We start from the raw sequence: 23,319 nt of genomic DNA on the forward strand, positions 1-23,319 counted from the left end.
TGTAGCCTACTGTAAATGCATTTATTTATTTATTTTGAATTTTCCCAAACAAGTTTCACATTCACATGGCAAAATGTAGCTCCTCCCAACATGTGCAATGATGTATCTGTTTAAATACCCATTTCTACTTTCTGATTGGAAGGTTTAGCCATTATTATGGTTGGGTTGGTTCCGACCTCCTCGGTGTTTGGTGTTCAGTTGGTAACCGGAAGCCTCGCCCCAAAACATGCTCACCACCAACTTCTTTCGCGGACCAGCGGTTCATGTATTGTATTTGAATTTGTTTTACTGAGGAGATAAGGTTAGAAGTAAATGTAGGGTTAGGCATAGTTTTACTGAGGTTAAGTTTAGGAATAAGGTTAGGTTTTGGCAACGTTTTACTGAGGTTACGTCTAGGAATAAGGTTAGGTTTAGGCATAGTTTTACTGAGGTTACGTTTAGGAAAGGAATAAGGTTAGGCTTTGGCACCGTTTTACTGAGGTTACGTTTAGGAATAAGGTTAGGCTTAGGCATAGTTTTACTTGGGTTACGTTTAGGAATACCATACCAGGTGAATACCGCCAGATTTGCCCCTGGGCGACTGTGTTTTGGGGTGAGCGTTTTGGTATTCGTTCAGTTCAGTTCAGGCATTCATCATCTGGAGAAAAGTAAGACGCGGTGGGCGGAGAGGGGCGCAGCACTTTAAACCCCACGTCCAATCAAAAGGGAGGGGGAGTTGCACCTCTGCGTGGCATTGGCCGAGACTCCTGTCAAAGTGCACCACGGGGGCGTGGCCTAAGCGCAGCTGCTAGTCGGTGCTGAAGTGTTGTGATTGCAGCGAGTCTCGTAGTAAGAGGCGCTCTTTTCACTGCCTGCCTCTGCACTCTGGGAATACTAACGCTTTTGGAGAAAAACAAATCCCTTTCTTCAGCGCTTCAACTTTCGTGTTCGACCGTTACGCTTCTATCTACGACAGTATCTGTTCTGCGAGAACAAATCGAACATTTACTACCAGCCACACAAGGAAAATGAAAGGATAAGGTAAGAACAAAACAGAAGTAGTTTGGTACTTTGCCTCGGTATATGCCGCTGCTGCTGCAGCTGTAGCTGTACATTATCCTCCGGGTTGCCATGTACGCGCATTATAAGCGACTTTGGGCTTGTTTTTCTGTAAAGTTGCTTGAAATTATTGGTGGTTGTGGGTTGCGGTTTTTTCGGGGTTGTTTTTGAAGTGTAGTTGCTTATTTGGACTTGTTTCCTAAATGTTGTTTAAACCAGTGGTTCTCAAACATTTTCATGTCAAGGACCCCCCCAAATGAATCTGTCTTCTCTGCACTGCAGACCCCCATCTGAAAATATTTCATGCCAGGGAACCCCATACAAGATTTGTGGTGTTAGAATGTTTAAAAAAAAATCTCATTAAAAAAAATGCATCTATAAGACTTTTTTGTGAGCTTGCAGATCGGCTATTTTCAAACAGCCGATGTACATAGGTTTATGTATATGGTTTATGTTTATGTTATGCTCATGTAGCCTTGTCGCTTCTTTTGGGCTTGTTTTCATAGACCTGGGTGCTTGTTTCTCTAGCAAAACCTGGTAACACTGTTCACTTTGCTCATTAGCCGATCCTCCAGTCAGTCTGGTCCAAGTTTCCCCTCTATGCTCTGCACAGCTGTGGTCTGATCTCTGTGAAAAGGACACCTTTTTTTCCTCCGCAAATGCAACGTTTAAGAGAAGTTGTTGGTCTGAATGTCGCACAAACTCCATCTTTAACCTCGATGCAGGACATTTATTATTTTCTCCACTGCAGTTTGTTTGTCAGACGGACTTATTATCATGCATTACATCATGACTATAAGCAGTAACTGCTAGTGTAACGGCAAATAACAATGGCTAAAATCACCTTTCTTTACCATCATTACCGTATCATGTTGACGCAGGCTCCTTATTGCGTCGGCTTTGTCATTGTTGTTGACCAGATAGAACAATGGCAATTATTAATCGAAGAAGGTTAGGACTCAGGATACATTTTCTTCTTTATTCTGCAAGGATGTTTTCCAACTTGTCAGAAATGACCAAATTGCTAACGGCTTGCCCGAAACGTCAATGGAATTTGAATTCCAGATTGATTCTGTTAAACAAAATCATGGCAAATTTTCTGTTAGGAATTATAGGAATAAATATGACAGCTAACATATTAGCAACGTATAACAGACGATTTGCTGTCATACTTAAAAAATAAATAAATAGCCTATTAACATATCTTAACTGTTATTGCCTGAAGCTACACTCTGCAAATACACGTTCTGCCAGTAACAAAATAATTTGCGTTCATTTTGATATTTTTTTCGCTGTTAGGTTCATGAAGAAGCATATTATTATTAGTAGTAGTACCTATAAACACAGATTAGAAACCCGTTCTCCGTGGTTTGGTTGCAGAATGCATGAGATATCCTGGAGCTTTAAAGAGAAAAGCTCTCTATAGCATTGGTTCTCAAAGTGGGGTCCGAGACCTCCAGGGGTCCTTGGGGGGTACCAGGGGGTTCCCAGCAAAATTAGTACATTTTGCATTCAATTCAGTTTAACCACTTGAGCCCGATATACTTTGGCTATTTGAAAATGGGTGTTGTGAGCTTGTAGATCTGCTATTTTCAAAGTAAATCTTGCAAAAATGTTTCAACATTTACATTTTTTTTGAAACATTTTAACACAAATCTTGTATGGGGTCCCTGGCACAAAATATTTTCATATGGGGGTCTGCGGCCAAATACATATAAATTTGGGGGTTCTTGACATGGAAAAGTTTGAGAACCACTGCTCTATATGGATACTTAGCTTGCACTTGATACATCTTTTACAGATATAGAGAATGCATGGGACTCCCTCCTTGGCTGTTCTGTATAGACTAGAGCAGGGGGGCCTTCAATGTTTTTCAGGCCAAGGACCCCCTAGCTGAGAGAGAGATGATGCAGGGACCCCCTCTACATATTGTATGAAATTGTGTTGCAGATTAAACTGTTTCATATAGTTCGTTTTTTCAGACATTTAACCATATAAACCGTAAATACTTAGTGAACTTGACCTTTCACTTAGTACTTGGTCTGCTCTTTTTTCCCTCTACACCAAACCTCTTGGCGAAAAATAGCCAACCTACAAGCTCGCAAGCGAGGCGTTGTGAGCTTGTAGACCTGCTATTTTTGTCTGAAGTTCCCCTCAAAATAGCGATGCTAGGGTTCAAGTGGTTAAAACAAAAAAAAATATCCTATCACACGAAGATTTGGCGGCCCCCCCTGTAGTAACTCTGAGGACCCCGCGTTGAAGACCCCTAGACTAGAGGCATAATTCATCACTAGCCAATACTTTGTCATTGTGATTTTAGGTAGATATGTTCTTGGATGGATCTGTAACCGTTTGCATAACATATTGTGTAAATGATGCACCAGTTGTAAGCACTGCTAGAATACTGTTGTTGAAGACACGGCTGGATTGCAGAGTTCAAAGTTTTAAATTGTTGAAAAATGGCCCTCACATTGTTTAAAAACGTCCACGTCTTAGTTCATCTACTCGCATTGGATGACATGCAGGACTCGCTTCTTGTTGATGTTATAGGATAGCTTGTGGTTTTGTACTGTTATTTGACACTTCTGATTAAGAAAGCAACTCTTAAAACATGCATGTTAGCTACTTGTTGGCTGCTGAGAGATTGAGATCTATTTCTTTGTATTATATTTGTATTATAAGTCTTTTTAAACAAAGATGTACTCTCTGCCCAGGGTGTGAATTAGCAACAGATATTTTGATACATTTTCCTCTTCTATAATCATCTGACTGGTAAATGGTGTATCTGTCTGAATTCTGATATGTACCAGCAGCATACCTGCTGCTATGTGGACCTGCCTTATGTCTAACCTCATGTACGTACTGTACCAGCTGGATTATGCCGTGGGTGTATATACTGTATATAGGTATCTTTGATTTTTGGCTATCCTTGACATGTTTTTCTTTACTGTTGGATTTTCTTCCTCCTTGCCCCACTGTCTGACCCCCACCCCTCTACTTTTTCTTTACAAAAACGATGGAGCTTGCACAAAAACGATTTCACCCACTTCTTTGTACCTGTAAACCTGTGATGTGACAAAGTTGATTCTTATTTTGAACACTGAAAACAGGAAATAAACTAAATTTGATTTTAATTAACTGGTTGCTATACAGAAATCACCTATAGGCTTTACCATTTATGCAACACCTGCATTTGTTTTTAAGCCATTTACCCATTAAAACAGGGAAAGCGTGTATGTATCTATATACATATATATATATATATATATTTAACTCTTAGGATTTAGAACAGAACACGATTTTTCAAAAACATGTTCAAAATAGCAGATATACAAGTTCACAGCACATCACTTTGTGCCACTCTGCAAGCTTGTACAATCTGCCATTTTTTTTTACACAAATCTTCTGGGGGTCCCTGGCACAAAACATTTTCAAATGGGGGCGGGTCCGTGGCCAAATACACTTCATTTTCGCCGGTGTCCTTGACATGAAAATGTTTGAGAGCTACTGATTTAGAAGGCATTTGTAGAATCTGACCCAGGTCTTAATGGGTTAACAGACCATTTAGAGAACTGCATCCTGTTGACACGAGCAAATTACCAGCAGCACTCATTTGCCCACCATCTCTGAAAATTACTTATTGTACGACTGACTCTCCTTTAAGCTCTGCGAGATTTGTTGCTCAGTTAGCATGGTTAATGGTGCATTTAACCCATCTGTAATTATTTTATTTCTGATTTCCAGTTCAGCACTAGCTTTGGTTTACAATGAGGGGAGACCTGGTGCAGGGACAAACCATGGTGGCTCCATAATGTTCCCCAGGGTAATGATGGTTGAAATAAATTCCTACCCAAGGACTGGTGGCTGTGGTCCTCTTGGGGTGTTCGGCAGGCTTTGTTCCCTTCCTGTCAAGTACAGTCAAGTCCCCCCTCCCCCCGAAAATAAACTGCTTAGGCTAGTACGCAAAATCGCAAATGGTATTTGTGCCTACATTCGCATAATCTCAAGTGAAGAACAGTTTTGGTTGAAAAAAGCAGCTGCATTTTAGAAGAATACTTGTGATATTAAACTTAGTTCAGAATGATGAATTGCCCAAGGCAACTGTATTACTAGCATATGGGTACTCCAGTACCTGACGAAAATGGTAGCAGAAGGAGATGGTGGTAAGGATGGGGGGGGTGAGGGCTCCAAGGCTAACCACTCCCTCTTTTTCTATGCCTTCGGTCTTGTGTCCAGTGAAGAGTGCAGGACCCCTGGGGAGTGAATTATTACCTGTCAGCCCCAGAGGCTTCCTGCCATCCATAACCCAGGGATGACACTGGACAGGCCTGTTCAGGCTATCTACTGAGGCCACCGGGCCTTGGCCTTCAAGTCTAGCCTCCTTGGAAGGTGGCTGGCAAGAAATCACATTAACATGTTGCATCAAGCATTACAAATGGACACGTTAAGGAAAGTGGGCAGCTCTGCCTCGTGCCTTCTGCAGTGCAGCCGAACAGGGTCTTTTATCATTGTGCTGCCCTGCATCAGGCTGGGGAATAGGCTGCAGTTTACCAACACTTAAAGTTTTTCAACTGTGGGCCTAGCTTTGTGCAAATTACAGTGGCCCTGTTTTATGCTTATTATTTTGCCCATGTTGATACAGTTGACATTCAAAGATGTTCTAGCTAAATAATAACATAGTCCTTACTGTTGTAATTTCAGTCCGCTATAAATCAAGGTGGATATAGTGGCTGTGTTCAATACTGACAATACTGTCTTCCACATTTCCAATCATCAGCTATTAGATTTGAGACCTTGGCACTCTCATAATTACATCTGATTCCAAAAACAGGCGTGCGGTAGCTTCCCTCCTGCGCCCCTTGTGTGGTTAGCGCGGTATGGGAAATTGTAGTCAAGCTGATGAGTGTGTAAAACTTGGGATGAAAAAGCCTCAAGTTCAGTGAAAGGCTAGAGGGAAGGGGGAAGAGAGGGAAAAAGATGTAGAGCGGTTGTGGATTGCTCTCTGGACAAGTGACAGGCCATGGTCCGTCCTTCCAGACTGGCTGTCTTCCTGTGGTTTTGTCGAGCTGTTTTTCAGAAACGTTAACCCCTTGTCAAACATCGACTTAGGCTCCTGTTGCCAACCCGCTACAGCCACATACAGAACAGCAAGAACACTGCAGGATTGTCTGGTTACGCTTCGTGAAGCACAGTGGAAGTATTCCAGCAATTAGAGGGAAAATATAACCTGTAAATAGCCATGTCAGCAAATTACCTCAGACTTAGGCTATGTCTTTGGGTCAGGGAAGGTCTCATGTCCCTGGCCATGAAAGAATCTTTTGTGTGTATAAAATGTTTTTGCTTCATCCTAAATTACTTGTTTGTGTACAATGTTTAGGTCTTAGGTATTCTTTATTTCATATGTGAGTCATGCACATATGAGTCATGTTCGTTTTATGGCTTTCTTTGTAAATTGGGTATGCTTCAGTCAGTAATGCTTGTAGATTCTGTTGCTGTGCCCTGTTTGTCTCTCTTGAAAAACATCTTTGCTGCTGAATCGGGTGCCCTTTCATTGAAGGAAACATTACCTATAGTCACTCACTGCAGAGTATTGGGGAGAAAGTAACACAAACACACTTTGATTTGTGGAACAAGGAGTGTGTGTGTGTGTGTGTGTGTGTGTGTGTGTGTGAGAGAGACAAAAAAGGCTAAGCTGAACGGGGGGAAAGGTAAATTATGCTGACTTTAAGCCTTGCAATGATTCATGCATATTTCATGTGAAGAAGTATCTTGAGTACTTTGTGTGCACATGGACTCCATGATCATCTTGTAGGAGTACTTTCAAAACCTCTATACAGGTTCATCACCTACTATACAACCCCAAGAGTCCTAAATGTTCTTTAAAAAGCTTGGTGCTCTATAGCATAACATTAACTCCCAAACGATATAGATAATGTAGATATCAGCAAATGCTACTTCTCACTATGGTTGGTGAGCACGTAAATACAATTTCCCCTCTAAATATATTCCACTTGCACCTTCATTTAATAGGAGCAAATGCCTCAGGTAATGAAACAAGCGTTGGTGTAAATTGCTGGTGGACATACATACTGATTATTGATTTTTGAACTCCTTGTGGGGGCAGTTAAGGTGCAGTGGTTTGTGCCCCAAATGATCTCTTAATCACTTCATAATGAGAGCAGGCCTCCTGCCTCAGTGATCAGTCGCTCATGCAGAAAATGGAGCAAGTCGCCCCCTTGACTTCACCAAACTCCTGCTTAACCGATGTTTCAGAACAATTGGTTGTCAGATCGTCAGAATGTGTTTGTGTGAAGGTGTTGTAGTGTACAGTGAGTGCTAGACTTAAAACAACTTTCAGTGGTGAAAAGAGAAACCCCACATAATTGCTGTAATGAGGCTTGATGGAAGTTTTCATTTTCAGTTGCTGAACAGACCAAGCTGTCTTGTCCTGACTAACTGGGACTACATCGGGAGATGAGGTCATGAGACGTTGGGTGACGTCTCACTAGTAAAAGTTGCTCCAAACACAATGCACAGACTATAGCTGACTATCAGCTGATGGCGCTGTTCTGCCTGCGTGAGAGGAAATAACTCTTGTCACCATAATGAATAACGTTACACCCCTTTTCCACCAAAATTGGAGCGAGGACGTTTTTTTTTTCAATGAGGGAAAACCCACAAAAAAAAACACTGCCAGTAGACTAGTATACAGTACATTTCTGTTTTTGTTACTAGTGTGTCACGTTCGACCCAAATCATTATAGTGCACAAAACTCACTACAGGAGTGATGTACACTGTCAAATAAAAGTTTGTCATCTTATCAATTTTGATGTTCCTTTGTGAAATGAAAAGAGTGAGTTCCATCTCTCACGCTCTCTCTCTCACACTCAACACATACACTTGGCGGCCCGATTGTCCGACAACACCTTGGTCCATTCAAGGTTTAGGTCTCAATGGTTCTGCATTAAGTATTACGTATAGATTTGATACAGGTGAGGTTATCCTCTGATAGGCCTGAAAGGGAGTGAATCAACAGCATCGAAGTCTCAAAATGAATTGCAAATGTTTTCTGCCAAATTAGAATTGGTCTTGTTGGCGGATTGAGAGCAAAATCCGCAAGAAAAGCAGTGCACTGAACATATTCCAGGAATTTAAATGTGGGAGCATGCAAACTGTTGTTCTTGGAAAACCAGTCATAATTTGTGAGCGTGCATGACAGATCTGCAGAGCAGAGGGTTCGTGCAAAAGAAAGTGAGGTAAGAGTTTGAGGCAGATTGAGAGTTAGAAATCTAATTTTTACAGACTATTCTTTTTTTTTTTTAAAGTTCTTATTTTTGAAAATCTGTAGCACAGCAATTGTCTAACTTGTCACATTTGGTGCTGTATGGCAATTAGACCCACTGGGTGAAGGAGGTGGAAAATAAGTAGTTCTTAGTTACTGTAGAACTTATTCTGAGTTATGATCATGTCTCATTGTTGCTTATTGCATTTTTTCAAAATGAGAATTTTTATGGTCCTGAAACGTGAAATGAAGCAGGAAATTAAAAACCTAAGATAAGGTTTTTTTTTTCTCTTCCGCCCCAAAGCTTCTGCTTTCATACGGTAATGCCTCATCATATCCAATTCAAGTTCTTAACACACTTAAAAGGTGGCCGGTATTCACATAACTCTCATTTATATAAGTGTTATGATTAAACCTGACAGTTTTTTGGAAATTGGCACGCGCCTATTGAACCATACTGTCAATGAGGATTTTATTAGCATACTCCAAAACCTGTATCCAATTCCCCAACTTTCCAAAAATAGCAGTCGTTGACCTTGTTTCTGGGAAGAAAAAAAGAAGAAAGGCCAATCACATTCCTGTTCAAGTAGACCACACTGTACATTCAATGAATTAAATGTTATTTACTTTACAAATACAGTGTATATATTGTATTTCTTTTTTATTTACTGGTGGAAAAGTTTAAATATATCTACATTTGTCACTTGTATGTAAATATGCATGGGCAACATAATACTGACTGCTGCTTTGCCATTGCACCATGATATTATTTGTGCTGGTCTTAGTGGTCACTATTGTGAAGGGACTATCAAGTGGTTGGACATGGTATAAGGCTACTCGACTCTTTGGGACGATTATTTTACTCGGATTCTCAGAACTCTAAGCTCCATTCCCTTAAATTGGGACTATTTTTAAACCAGTCTGAGGGGGCAGAGTGCTGGGGGGTTGTGGGGAGGGGAGTGGTGGCTTCAGTTAGTGTCATATAAATCCACACTGGGCACCAGTCCAGGGTGAGTAAAATACACCCTCCTTCACTCTGCTGCCTCTTCCCATTCCATGGGTATGTGTCAGGTTAACTATGTGTTGACTCACTCACATGCCAGGGAAAGAAATTACCTTCAGCCATCAGCTAAACACAGGCAAATGTTGACTATGGCTGGTATGGTTGTCTATTCTCCTATTCACTTTGACTGTTAACAAACCATCATTTTGAGCTTCTACTACAAAAGAATAAGTCTTTATTATCTTTTTTGTCAGGTTTTTATTAGCCACCCCTTCCAGTGAAGAAAAATCTCCCAACGCCCATTCAGCTTTCAGGGGGATGTTGCTCCCCCGTTGCTGCTCCCCCAATTCATTATTAAGTTTAAAATACATTTTCAGGCTGGAATACATGGATGTAATTTATATGAAAATAGCCTAGATCTTTGATATAGTTTTCTCTAACCTCTCTCTCTCGTGCTGTGAATTCCAAGGATCCCCCAGACCCCCCTACTTAATCTTCTCCGCTGTATTCAGTCATAATGAGACACCTATGCGTGTGTGTTCATGTGTACTGCGTGTGTGTGTGTGTGTGTGTGTGTGTGTGTGTGTGTGTGTGTGTGTATTCATGTTGTGGTGAGGGTTGTTTTTAGCCAAACTGTGTGTTCTTTGATTCACTCAGACATGGAACACTTCTTTCTGCTGCTAGACACACAGACACTACATAACGCCTCCCACACAGCCACACATGACTATTCTCTGGTCCACTGCATCGTTGTCTGCTTCATTTGATCTCCCTTTTTATTGCTTTTTCCCCACATTATATCTCTCTGCCTCAATAACATCTCCCTGAGGGGTGATTGCTGGTGACTGACAGCATGAAGAATTCAGGGTAAACAACAAGACTCGGACTGCCAAACCCCAATATTACTGTAATATCAAAGCTTACTGATGGATGGATAGGTGACAGGGTGGAAGAAAGATGTCCAACATGGTCCAAGCGTTCTTTCATGAAATGTAGTTTACTTGATCCCGATTTTATTTACTATTTGAAAATGGCAAATCTATAAGCTCGCCAACATGCCTTGTAGATCTGCTTAATTTGCTGCTTTTTTTTTTTTGCAGAAAAATTGCCAAGGAAGAATTGACAAAGAACTGTGAAATGAAGTTTAACCAAACCTCCAGTGGCAAGTGTTATTGGTTCTCTGATGGAAGTCATGTCTTATTAAACAACATTTCCCACTGCAATGATTTCCTAACACCTTCTGCATTTTTTGGTTTGACCCTTTGAGCTTCTCTGATGTGAAAATTGAATCTTTAATAGAGAAACTGACTTTGCTCTGCTGAACATGTGCACGAGGAGACATAGGTCACCTATTGCATTGAGGCAGACCATTTGCCAGAAATATCTTTTTTAATTAGGCTATGTTCTTTTAATTAACCAGCCAGCATAATGTCCATGTCCATTTGTCAGCTCTGTTTGCCAGACTAGAGTACCGTAGACTGAATATGCCCTCTTTTGACTCCATTCGACTCTGGAGGTTTCTACTTCCTATTATAACTCCCATTCAGGAAAATTTATTTTTCCACCTCTTTCTCTCGGATTAGCATGATAATAGCCAATTGGGAGGGCAGTAGTGTGGTTAGCATAGGACTGATAATCAGATTCAACGTGTATAAGACCCTGGTTATTATCATTCTGAATGCGCCATCAGTTAAACTAACAATCTGAATTCCAGCATTAATCTCCAATATCATACCCCAGCTGTCAATTGAATGGGGAACACAATGGCAAATTATGGGCTACGTCTTGCTCCCCAGAGTTTGTGATATTGTATTGCGTTAACTGGATCTTTCCCCAGTGTAATTATGCTATGCTAATTTCACCTCCCCGCGCTTCTCATGATAGAAACCGGGATTTTCAGTTCTTTCAATGTCATGGAGCTGAAATATGAGGAAGTAAATGTGTTTATGATTGCTTTCTGTACCACTGTCGCCTATGAAATGAGCTCAACCTACGTAAGGTGTCTCCTCCGTTGAGCTGAAGTGGAGCGTAGCCATAGTTTCAGAGATGGGGTTGGCTGTGGGTCAGACCACCTTCAACTCTTCGGCTGAATTGATTGTGTTGGCAGTTGACAGGGTTGGCCTGCGCTCCTCCCACTGACACGAGGACTTTGTTAACGTGGGACACACGGCATGCACAGGCTGCACAGACAAATCCCTGTCATGCTCTCTGAGGAGAACCCCTGCTGAGGTTAGAGGTCATGAGTTAAGGGGGGCCCCTGGCATGACCTGAATACTGATTGATTTGTGGGTGTTGAGGGAAATGGCTGGGGGGCAGCAGAGTAAGGGAATGTGGTCCAAAGGAAATGGGTAGAAGACTCAGCGTCACTGCATGCCTGACTCCTCTGCTTGACTCTGTACCTCTGTGAGGATGTGTTTTCATTTTCACTGAAATAAGACACTGGCCCACATGTTTTCTTTTAATAGACAGCTGACTGGAGGAGGGGCAGCAGTGTTGCCTGTGAGCCAGATGAGGATTGGCTAGTTGGCATTTGTGAACAGATAGAGACCACACTCCCTGCTTTGTTCCCTGGATTGCAGCCTTACTATTCCACATACACACACGCGCACAGCCGCACACACGTTCTGTCTTCTGTGTGCAAATCACCAGGTCTTATTTCAGTTGGTTGGTTTGCAAATGGTTTGGAGGGTTTTATTTGACTGTGCAAAGACGCAATCAGATCTGAACCTTCCTCCTGCAGGCTAAAACGTTTGTTTCAGCCAATGATGAGTTCTGAAAAGACATGTTTTCACAAAAGTGCCAGAGGGTTTGGCTTTTTTAAACTGCTGATATTTCTTGATATTTGAGTAGCCGTTTTGGTGTCACACACGTGGTTAGTAGTTTTGATTCATTTCCAGAGGAAAGAATACATTATTTGCAAACTAGTTCTTATCCAGTGTCTTCAAACTCAAAATGCCATTTAAATGTGTCCAATTTCCTCTGGTGAAACAATGTTTTAACCTGCTGGGTATTAGGCTTACTGGTTTGGAGTAGTTTGAAACTTGGAATAATGCTAGAGCTGGTTAATTGACCAAACTATTTGGCTAATTGTCAGCATTCAAAAATCGTTTGTCGGCAAAACTTGACTCCGATAGTGGCCGATGGCTGCGCAGCCTCCACTGCTCACACAGGGACATACCTGCTCATGTGGCGATGTACCTCCTCATGCGGGGCTGTACGTCATTCATTGTTTTGCGTAAACTAGTCTATTAAAAAGCGGCCTATTCAAACGGTTACTGTGGAAGTAAAGCACACCATGCATGACAATCATAAACTCTGGCTGTTGCGGTGATGATGATTCAGTTTTTAAATAAGATTATTATGGTAGCTTCTTTGGTACTATACTTGAGTTGTCTGCTTAATTAGCCTATGCCGTGTTTTAGCACCCCCCCCCCCCCAAATAAACGCCTAATAATGTTTCTGACTTTAGTTTTACCTTTATCTGAAAGGTTTTATTTGAACAGCAAATTCTCCCCTTATTAACTCATATTAATTGAGTGCCAGAATTAATAAATATAAGGCATATTGGCTTTTTCCTGCTCCAAACTACTATTATACCTGCCTTAAAATCTACCAGTCGATTTCTAGTTTGAAAGTAAATGTAATCAACTTATGTTGTGGTAAGTCCCACCCATTTGCTACCCCATGCAGTTTAGGAGGAACACTAACGTTTATTGTCCGTTATTGATGCAGGGTTGATTACCCCTCTAGCACACTGTCCCTCCCTGTGTTCCCTTAATGACATGTGGCGCTGGTTGCTGTTATTTGCTCGTGGCATGGTTAATGGAACCTCTGAGGTCTCTGGAGGGAATGTGGCATCATCTCATATTCCACTGTCTGGTATCCATTCACTGAATCGATGGAAAAGGCAGCCTCCAGGTGTGAGGTTCAAATCAATTAATCAACATTCAATGCCTTCAATTAGATCAAGTACAGGGGCTAGCCATATATCTATCAATCATGTACAATGTTCCAGAGGTCAAAGATCGACATGCTTACATACAGAACATACTCGGTAGTGGTTTTCAAGTTGTGGTTTTCAAGTGGTTCACAGTGAAGGATGATGTTTACATTTCCTCAGCAGTCGAGCTGTAGGCCAGGCACCACTTGCCTCCTCCTTGCTCATTCTTGTTCCTCGACAAGGGCAGATGGCTTAAAGCTGGCACTGTTGGCTCCAGATCCTTCTCTGAACGTTTCCATATCATTAGCTGTGTGTTTAAAATATGTTCTGCGAGTTGTTTGTCTCGTGTTAAATGCAGTCTTGGATTGCATAGTTTGAGAATGAGACGCGTCTCCCCATTTGTCTCGTGTTGCAGGAAAAGATCAGTTACCACATGATGTTCTGTTATGTTCAAAGACTTGCACAATCTGACCAGTACTTCAACCTTACCCCATTCCCTGCATTACTGAACCAGTGATTCCAACAGACGGAGACTTGATCTATGGCGTTAAAACCCTTTCTACCTCACTATTGTCGTACACACACACTCACTGAACTCATTTAGGGGCAATTTGTAGTCTGCAATCTTGTTCTGCTTTAAAGTGAGATAATGACAAACGTCTGCTGCAGCATGTACTGGAATTTGTTTTCTGCTGCCCATGCTGCCTTATCTGCCTTGATATTTTGGGTTGTTTCTCTGAAACTGCCATTCTACAGATCTATTGGAGGAAGTCTCACAGATGGCAAACACAAGCACCCATCGATCAACATTTCACTGTACTCCTGAAATAAGAAAATAATAGTGCTTTGGCTGAGAGCCCATACACATCACGCTATCCCCAATAAACTGTTGATATACAGAGCAAGTTTAACATCCTCCTTGCCCCCACAAAAAACGCTACTATCAACTTTGGAACAGGGAGCAGAAAAAAAGGTACACACAGTGCCTTAAGCCTAATGTGGTGCAGCGGTAAAGTGTAGTACAAGTCTCGTTGGCACTATTTTTTGTCGAAAATACAGCCTTTTTGTCAGTTGAAGGTACGCCATTTATGTCAAGCAACATTTTACACCACACTTTTTCACAGATGGATAAATTGGGCTTTAGTTGAACCTTATCAAAATGTGTCCTGCAGCTGGTCAGTATGTCACTCCAGACTACAGCTATTTTCTGTGTTTCAGGTAGGAAGTCCAAAACCCTTTGTGCATATGAATAAAAAACTGGCTCAGTAATTTGTTGCCAGAAATAAATGGGAAATCCTCAGTGATTACTGTAAGTTACCAGTGCTAAGCCATAAATAAAAGCGGCTTCATAAGAGACCGTTAAATTGAAGCTTTGGTGAATTGTGTGTAGTTCTCACTCCCAGTGGGAATTACACACAATGGGGGAAATTAATGAGTGGTAAAAGGAATGAGTTTGTAAAATATTATGAGTGCTAGCCCTTAACTCTTTGACTGCCAGAAATGAAACATAATTTGCCAACATGATTTGAAAAATCATAGAATAGAATCTCCAGTATGATCGATTCCCGATTGCTTTAAAAGACTTATTCAAGTCTGTTGGGGTCCTGGCCCCATGTCATAAAACTTGAATAGCACTGGAGTGTCATTCATTGCCTGAACCTGACACAATTTGCTCTGGATTTTCCCTTGGATTCCTTTTTTTCCAGAGCAAAAGTTCAATTGAAAATGAATTGGCAGTGGCAGCACAGTAGAGAAAAATATGACAGTCGTGTTCTTTTCAAAATTGGACTATACCGGCCTACTCGGGAACGATACAAGTCAGGAACGATGCAAGTTTGGAATGCATGCCCCATCCAGTTATAAATACCCGTTGTACCCATTGTCAGAGTACCCGTTGTACCCGTCTGTCTGTCTGTGTTAACCTCTCATCACCAAGCTTTCCACACGGAGGAAAGCCTGGTTTTTATTCCGAACTGACCAGTGTGATCTGGTTTAGAGACTTGGTGTAGAGCAGTGGTTTTCAACCAGTGGTCCTTGACGGGGTTCCAAGTGGTCCCCAGCTAAATGATGGGAGAGTTGGTAACAAATCTTTTAACTCTTGAGAGTGTAAAATTAAACCTAATGGACCATTATTACGGGTCCATTTGGTTTCATTTTACGCTCTCAAGAGCTAAATTATTGTCAAACATCTGCATTACTTAATTTACAAGAAGTCTACACAATTAGAGAATGTAGAAGAATTTTCTCTCCTATGTTACCAACTTTAACTCTTTAACTGCCAGAGTGTATACATTAAAGAACTCACCCACTGCCAGCTATTTTGTGATTTTCTTACCTTTTCAAGTAGTCACAGGATATTTACCTCCAGAATAATCGATGGGTTTCACTGTGCTTCCACAAAAACGTTAGCTTAGAACGTTAGCTTAGTATTTGCTTGTTATGCGCCATTTCCTGTCAGCCTACTTTCCCTATCCCTCTCTAATAAAGGCATAAAAAAGCCACAAAAAAAAAACGTAAAAAAAAAAAAAAATAGTATGTTTCGGCAAAAAAACATCCCTACAAAAAAACTACACAGGAGCAGAGATACAAGATTTTTAAGTAATAACTTAACCAGGAATATTCTAAGTCTTGGGTCTGAGAGTCTAAATCTCATCAAACGGTGGTCTGTGGCTCAAATGCCGAATAAATAATGGACCTTGATATGAAAAGGGAACTTGAAAACTACTGGTGTAGATGGAAAAAAGGAGGAGACTAACGATAGAGCTCCGGAGGACCCCGGTCAACGAAGTATAACCACTGCTGTTGTTGTTAGATTCTAGCGGCCCACCCATCTGACCACTATCAGCTGCCGTGTGTGGTCAGATGGGTGGGCCACGTGCATTTTCTCAGCATGTTATGAACAATTAATCAATTGTGTTCTGGCTTGGAGCAATGGAACTATCTTAGTATACCTTTTTTTTTGTGCAACTTATTGTTTTTATTGTTATCATCAAGAGACAACACAATTATACATAGGCAGCAACAACAAAAGAATAAGAAAAGTAAAGCAAAACAAAAGACATACAGTTAATAAAATAAAATAAAAATCAGGAGTAAAAGAGAAATATACAAACATCAAAGAACAGAAGAATGTACAATATGTAATGTATCCTCACATCTACACTTGTATCACATTATATAAATATCCACACATAGTATACCTTTTAAGTTCCTATTTATGGGTATCGCAGAGAAAACAACATTTTCAACGTTTATTTTAATCTTAATGCTATATTATCATCAAAGTCTTCGTTTTTTGCCAAATATTTGGGGGCCCACTTGAAATACCCTCCCGGCCCACTAGCCTGCCTACGCATATTACTTTCACAAAATGGACAGACGTAAGTCTGACCGCATAACAGAAGCTCCGATAATGATCCATTTTTCCTCACACACTCTGTTATAAAGGCTGTTTTCCAAATGAGGCGAGTGAGTACGCTAAAGTTGTGTACTAGTTGTTGTCAAAACTCACTAATTTCATAGCCTGGTAAACCCTCCCTCCGGAAATCTCATTTCCATTTGATTTCAGGAGTGAGTCTGGCCTGAACCGCCTTTCTGCAATATTCGCTGTGGGCTGGAGTTGGGCGGGAGTAATACCGTTGACTGACAACCCCTTCAACCAATGATCGTTTTTCCCCTTCAGCCAATCAGCAGTTCATTTTGACGAGCTCCAGACTATGTGACGCAACGGGACTTTTGGGACGGCCATGCCGAAAATAGGTTGCCTTATTGGGATACATGCGTGTCACTCCCCGCCCCTGCCGGTTCTCTAAATTTATATTTTTAAATAGGCTCTGTCATGATTAATTGACCACATATATGAAGTTAAACAACTAAATTCTATCCAAACGATATCTTAATAGTAAATTCCGTGCCTCAAAAAAGAAGTTTGAGACCGTTTTAAAAACTAAAGTAAACAGTGAAGGCACTCGGACAACAACAATGGCTGCCGTTCGTCTTTTGTCGGCCCCAGTCAGGCTGCACTCGGCTTCATTCGGGCTCACTCGAACTCGCCACCTGATTGGCCAACTGTCGCTGTCAATCACAGAACGATGTGCGACGACGCTGATAGGCTCGTCGGTTCGGAGAACAGAGCGATTATTGCAGAAAGGCGGTTCAGCCCAGACTCACTCCTGAAATCAAATGGAAATGAGATTTCCGGAGGGAGGGTTTACCAGGCTACTAATTTCACTCTTTTCACTCACTTTTTCTTGTTCACTCAGGACTCTTTTTCCTCCATCTTTCTCACACACACACAACTTTAACCCATTCAATCCGGGACCGGGATCTACAAATGTCTTCTAAAGCCAGACAGTTTTCTGTCAGGTTTTTTTCATGTCAAGGACCCCCATCTGTATTTGGCCGCGGACCCCCCATCTGAAAGGGACCCCCCCCCCAGAAGCAAAGATTTGAGTCAAAAATGCCGATGCCAAAATAGCAGATATTCAAGCTCATAGCGCGGCACCGAGTGCCGCGCTATGAGCTTGTATATCTGCTATTTTTGAATAGCCAGAGTATAAAATAATGGCTATAGCTAAAATCTAAAATGACACGGATGCGTTCCCGGACTTAAAGGGATCTCTGGCTAATCAGCCATATATACCTTAATACATTATAATTGTCCTCTATAACTAAAATGTAAAATGTAAGGTGTAGAAACCTTACACCTTAAATATTTTATTTATTTTAAAATATAGTTAATCTTTCACTCAATAGGGGCAATGCCCATCGCAAGTTGATGTCATTTGTCCATGTGTGGTCTAGCCCTATGGAATGCATGTGAAAATAAAAAACAACTTAATACGTTTCCTAAATAAATACAATAATTAAGGTGTTTTCATTTTTTTTATTTGAGTCATAGAGGGCAATTATAATGTATTAAGGCACATTGGCTTATTAGCCAGGGATCCTTTTAATGGCTTAAGGCCTAGGCCTTAAGCCATGTGTGACGAGAAATACAGTGGAGGAGAAGTTGAAGACTATGCAGAAAGGTGTGCAATGCCTGCTGTGCCTCTGTTGATTCAGCTCTGTGGCTACTTCTGATGTCGGCTCAAAGGTGGCACACCTCTGCCATTCCATTCCCATACCCTTTATACAGATTAGCGAGGCGGAATGATGGCGCAACATTCACACCTTGAACAGGCTGTGACTGAGTAAAAGCCGGGGCTTTGCAGTAGTTTCAGCAGCTTAATTTTTACTCTCAATTGCTAATTGACATTCCTCTGACAAAAGAGCATTAGTGAAAGTAAACATAACATATCCAGCAATTATCGTCTGACATTAGTGTTGTGAGTTTTTCAGGTGGAAATGATAATCATTCTCAGTGATTCTCAGATGTTGGCCCCGTTCCTTTGAATTGTACTGTGTATGCGAGATATTTACCAGATGGAAAGACTGCTGCCTAATTTTACAAATTGACGCCTGATAAGGGCTTATCTTGACATCTTAATGTGTCAATTACTGGTGGAGGCTTAGATTGGATTGAAAGGGGTAAGACATTATGTTTTCACCTCTTCTGTACCTTACATGGTGAATGACTATCAGGCCTGTCTTTTGCCTAGGCTGTTGTTTACATAGACATAATTCTAATCATGTGATTCTTTTCCCCCTACAGATACATGGGGACATCTTCTATCATGGTGACAACCTAGTGCCAATCTTCTATATTCACCTGTTTGGAAGAAATCCCTGTGGTTAGGTTGTTTTGAATGCCAAGGTAAGAATACTAATTTTAAAATTACAATAGTGTTTGCTTGGTTGTTGGAAAAGGGTATGAATACACTTTTCATCATTCTTAGAACCATGGCTTTTATAGATGCATTTTTAGCTAATGAAGCTACCACATTTCTTTATGGATTATGTTTAATATAAATGATATGACTTGTTGTATCCCATTCCCTGCCATAAGCAGAGCTTCAGTGGGTGCCAGTCACCCATGACCAACAATCTAGACTGTCCTCTGAACAATCTTTCAGCAGACTAATGGTCTTTACACACCTGGAGCGTGACGAATAAACAATCCAAAAATGCTTTGGCGAATATGACACAGTAATAAATCCACTTAAAATTTGTCAGGGCAACCAGAAACATGAAAGTAAACATTTACCAAGTCCTGTGGTGATACCTTGATATTTGGAGAAAATATGTCTGTTTCACCTTTTGCCCAAAGAAGAAACCCACCATGTCTAATAATCCCCTGTGTGTGTGTGTGTGTGTGTGTGTGTGTGTGTGTGTGTGTGTGTGTGTGTGTGTGTGTGTGTGTGTGTGTGTGTGTGTGTGTGTGTGTGTGTGTGTGTGTGTGTGTGTGTGTGTGTGTGTGTGTGTGTGTGTGTGTGTGTGTGTGTGTGTGTGTGTGTGCGCGCGCATGTGTAAAACGGTTAAAGGACCTCTTCATCCATTTTCAACGTATCTTTATATACAGTAATTGGTCCTCATTAATGCTCATTATAAGATCTGATGGTACCGTTTCTGTCTGCACGGTCTGTGTCTAAGAGGAGGGCTGTGGACAGTTCAGAAACCTGCCTCCGGCCTAGCAATGACATCATTGATAGCTAGATTTGGTCATTTTAAACACGATTTCAAACTTTTTATTTTTTATTAATGCAAGAACAATGGCTTCTATTTCAGCATGCTAACTTTCCAGGAAGAGAAATGCTTAGTTTCCATTAGCTTGGAATCCCCATGATGATGTCATTGGTAGGCAGGTCGCTGATGTTTCGATAGCCCACCAATGACACTCTGAGAGAGTAGACGGACGTTGTGCCGTCTTATAATGCTCATTAATGAGGACCAAATACATGAAGATAAGGTTGATAATATGTGAAGTGCTCCTTGAAGTAAATTGTGCAGAATACAGGCATAAAGGAACATAAAACATGACATTGGTCAAGAAGTGGTGCTAAAATAAGCACATTTGTTGTTCCCAAGGCACATGCATGGGTAACTCAAAATGCATCTCATCGTGAAGTGTTTATATATATGGCCATATCACGCTTGTGAATTGTTATGTCTGAGTCATAGTAAGGTGGCCGTGGTCCTGCCTATATATGGGCGTATCGGATTTGTTTATGGTTATGTCTGAGTCAGTGACGTGGCCGTGGTCCTACCTATATATGGGCCTATCAGGTTTGTTTATGGTTATGTCAGAGTGACGTGGCTGTGGTCCGCCGGCCGGCCCACCCACCCCTTTAACTCATTCAGTGCCCAGCTTATTTATGGAATTTTGGCTCTGAGTGCCACAGCCAAAATTCAATGTAAGAAAAAAGTGCTTAGGAGCCGAGATACAGCCTTTTTAAGTAAGAACATGTTTTTCAAAAAAATAAATAATAATAATCATTTTTTTTATATTTTTTTCCATGACGTCTTAGACGTCATGTGGCGCACGGGGCGTCAGCCCACGTGACGTCTTAGACGTCATGTGGCACTGAATGAGTTAATATAGGATGACATGCCCAAAATATGGAAACCACGTTGAACGTGGTTAAAGGATTTTCTTTTATGGTATAGAATTTGCATCTGTATTTGGATTAACACAAAGTACTGATATAGTAAATTAAAACATAACGTTTGTGTATAGTTGAATACAGTATATTGCAATAACAATGTACAGTTCACACAAAATCCCAAGGCACACCTGGGCTTATCTCATGGCTCACTTGATGATCGTGTAATTGGGATGTGCCCAGAATGTAGTCAACAGACTACAATTGATTACTAGTCAATAATATACCCCCCCCCCTTAAACTGACGTTTAAACCATGTTTAGTGGTTGTATTTCTGTGTTGACTAGCAGGAGCCACAGCACACCATTTGGGAGCCACTGGTCTAAGGCTCAGCCCTATGCCTTTTCTTAGGGAAGTGACACTTGGTCTTAATGTGCATCTGGACATGTCAAACAATTTAGCCTTCAAGATATCCTCTCAACTCTTGTCATGGAACCTGATCCACAGCTGCTATGCAGCTGTATTTATTTGTTACATTTTGTATTTTTTATGCTGTAGTTGGTCCATCGTGTTATTGATAATTGTAATTCTGTTAATTATGTTATTGTCAGTATTACAACATTTGTTTGGCTGAGTTGTCAAGCTGGTTGTTGAATGGAAACGACTGCAGCCTCTGAGACTTAGTCTGTAGTCTCAGTGAAAAGCAACTGTATCTGGCCTGGCATTCCCTAGTGAGCTAGTCCATGAGTATGGACAGCAGAGGACAGGGCCATGGTACGCTGATGACAGGCCTCCTCATGGGACAGATGGAAACAGATGGCTGGCCAGATGCAGGTCTGCTATGACCTTGGAAGTTATCCGAGGGTAAAACAGCAGAAATATCTCTAACATTAAGATATGCATTGGAATATTCATATATATATTTTGTGTTTTGCTCCTTTTTTTTTTGTTCTTTGTTATACTTTATGGTATGTGTTGGCTAACTTGTGTGATTGTGAAACCTTAGCATATCATCATGGCTCGCATCAATACGCCAATCCTGTTCGAATACAACAGATAGGCTCTTGGGACCCTGGTGCAACGTATTTAGATGCGATTGTGTGAGAGGAGACTTGGGGGCAACTGACATCATCAGGCTGACACTGTGCTGGCCTCAGGGGATCCAGACGGAGAAGCATGTTAAGAGCTGAACTGGGTGTAGGGAGGTAGTGTGGCGGGGGGGGGGCGGTGTCGGAGATGGCAGGCATGTAATTGGGATGATGAGATCTCCGGAGCACATAAAGGGGGAAGCTTTATTTATTAAGACCACTGAAGTCTGATGTGCACGGATGATCATCTAAGTCTTACACATGCACACAGACGCACGTCCGTCTATTCCATTTCTTCAAAAGACTGCAACAACAAAAGGATGGAGTTCTCAACCTTCTTTCAGGTGCCGATAAGACTAGGGAACCCATTACTTGAAAAGTATTTATGGGGTAGCAGCAGTCCACAGTTAAGTCTTTTACTAAATTGAGGTATATTGTTTCAACCTCTCCACAGCAAGCAAGCGTGCTGTAACTTGATGATAGTGTAATTGGGATGTGCCCAGAATGTAGTCAACAGACTACAACTGATTACTAGTCAATAATATATCCCCCCCCGCCCCCCCTTAAACTGACGTTTAAACCATTTTCTAGTGGTTGTATTTCTGTGTTGACTAGCAGGAGCTTGTTGACCCCCATGGCATTTCTGCTAGCGCTACCCTTGGGCCAACATTTCGACTTGCACACATGAAATCAATCTAATGAGGGCATTGACACTCAACTTGACACAAACCATCCAACACTTTGGTCCCAAACAACATATCAAACTTCTGGCTGGATTGCCATGGAATTTGTAGTGCAACTTCATGCTTCCATAGGTCACGTGGTGCATAAGGAGCAGCTTAACCTCTGGTTGCTTCGTACTTAAAAGTGCTCTATAAATTAGTACAATTACAAACATAATTGCTGAACATGAAATTTTAGGTACAGTATATATAAGATCAGGTCACAATTACCATGTGTTGACAAAAGATTGGTGCAACCAAATTATGTTGTTGGTACTGACTGAAAGAGATAAAATATTACACTAACGCATTAGTTTGGACTTTTATTTACTCCCACTTGCAGAATTATTTTTTATTTTATTAGATATTTTTTATTATATTAAATTTTATAGGCTTTTTCATGCCTTTATTGATGGGATAGTAGGTTGACAGGAAATGGGGAGTGACATGCCGCAAAGGCCATCGGGATCGGAACTCGAACCCGCAACGCGCTGTCGGACTACTGCTGAGTCAGCACATTTCTGATTATACAATATGTATGTATTTTCATAGCTCTTGTAAATCAACTCTGTCAAAATGCAGCTACTGTTAGCAGTATAACAGAACATTTTGCTGAAGCGGGACATGGTCATGGGAGAAATGAATGCCCCCTTTTGTTCTTTGTTGCAATTTGGCTTCCGAGGATCTCAAGAAACAGGCTGGAGGCCTCTGTGTTCTCCACCTCGCTGGTACCTTGTTAATCTCCCCGGCTCTGGCTGGAGGGT

At 41.3% G+C, this 23,319-nt stretch overlaps 1 protein-coding gene across 2 annotated transcripts in view; it reads left to right on the top strand.

Annotated features, from left to right (window-relative positions):
• Positions 1-809: 809 nt before the first annotated feature.
• sema6cb (semaphorin 6Cb) overlaps positions 810-23,319 on the top strand; it is a 125,187-nt gene continuing 102,677 nt past the window's right edge. For both annotated transcript variants that reach the window (XM_084053092.1, XM_084053093.1), the window contains exons 1-2: positions 810-1,020; positions 18,918-19,019. The gene's annotated coding sequence lies outside the window, so the exon portion shown is untranslated. The remainder of the gene's footprint in view (positions 1,021-18,917; positions 19,020-23,319) is intronic.

Source organism: Gymnoscopelus microlampas, assembly GCF_963454915.1.
Source record: "Gymnoscopelus microlampas genome assembly, chromosome: 3".
Classification (NCBI taxonomy): domain Eukaryota; kingdom Metazoa; phylum Chordata; class Actinopteri; order Myctophiformes; family Myctophidae; genus Gymnoscopelus; species Gymnoscopelus microlampas.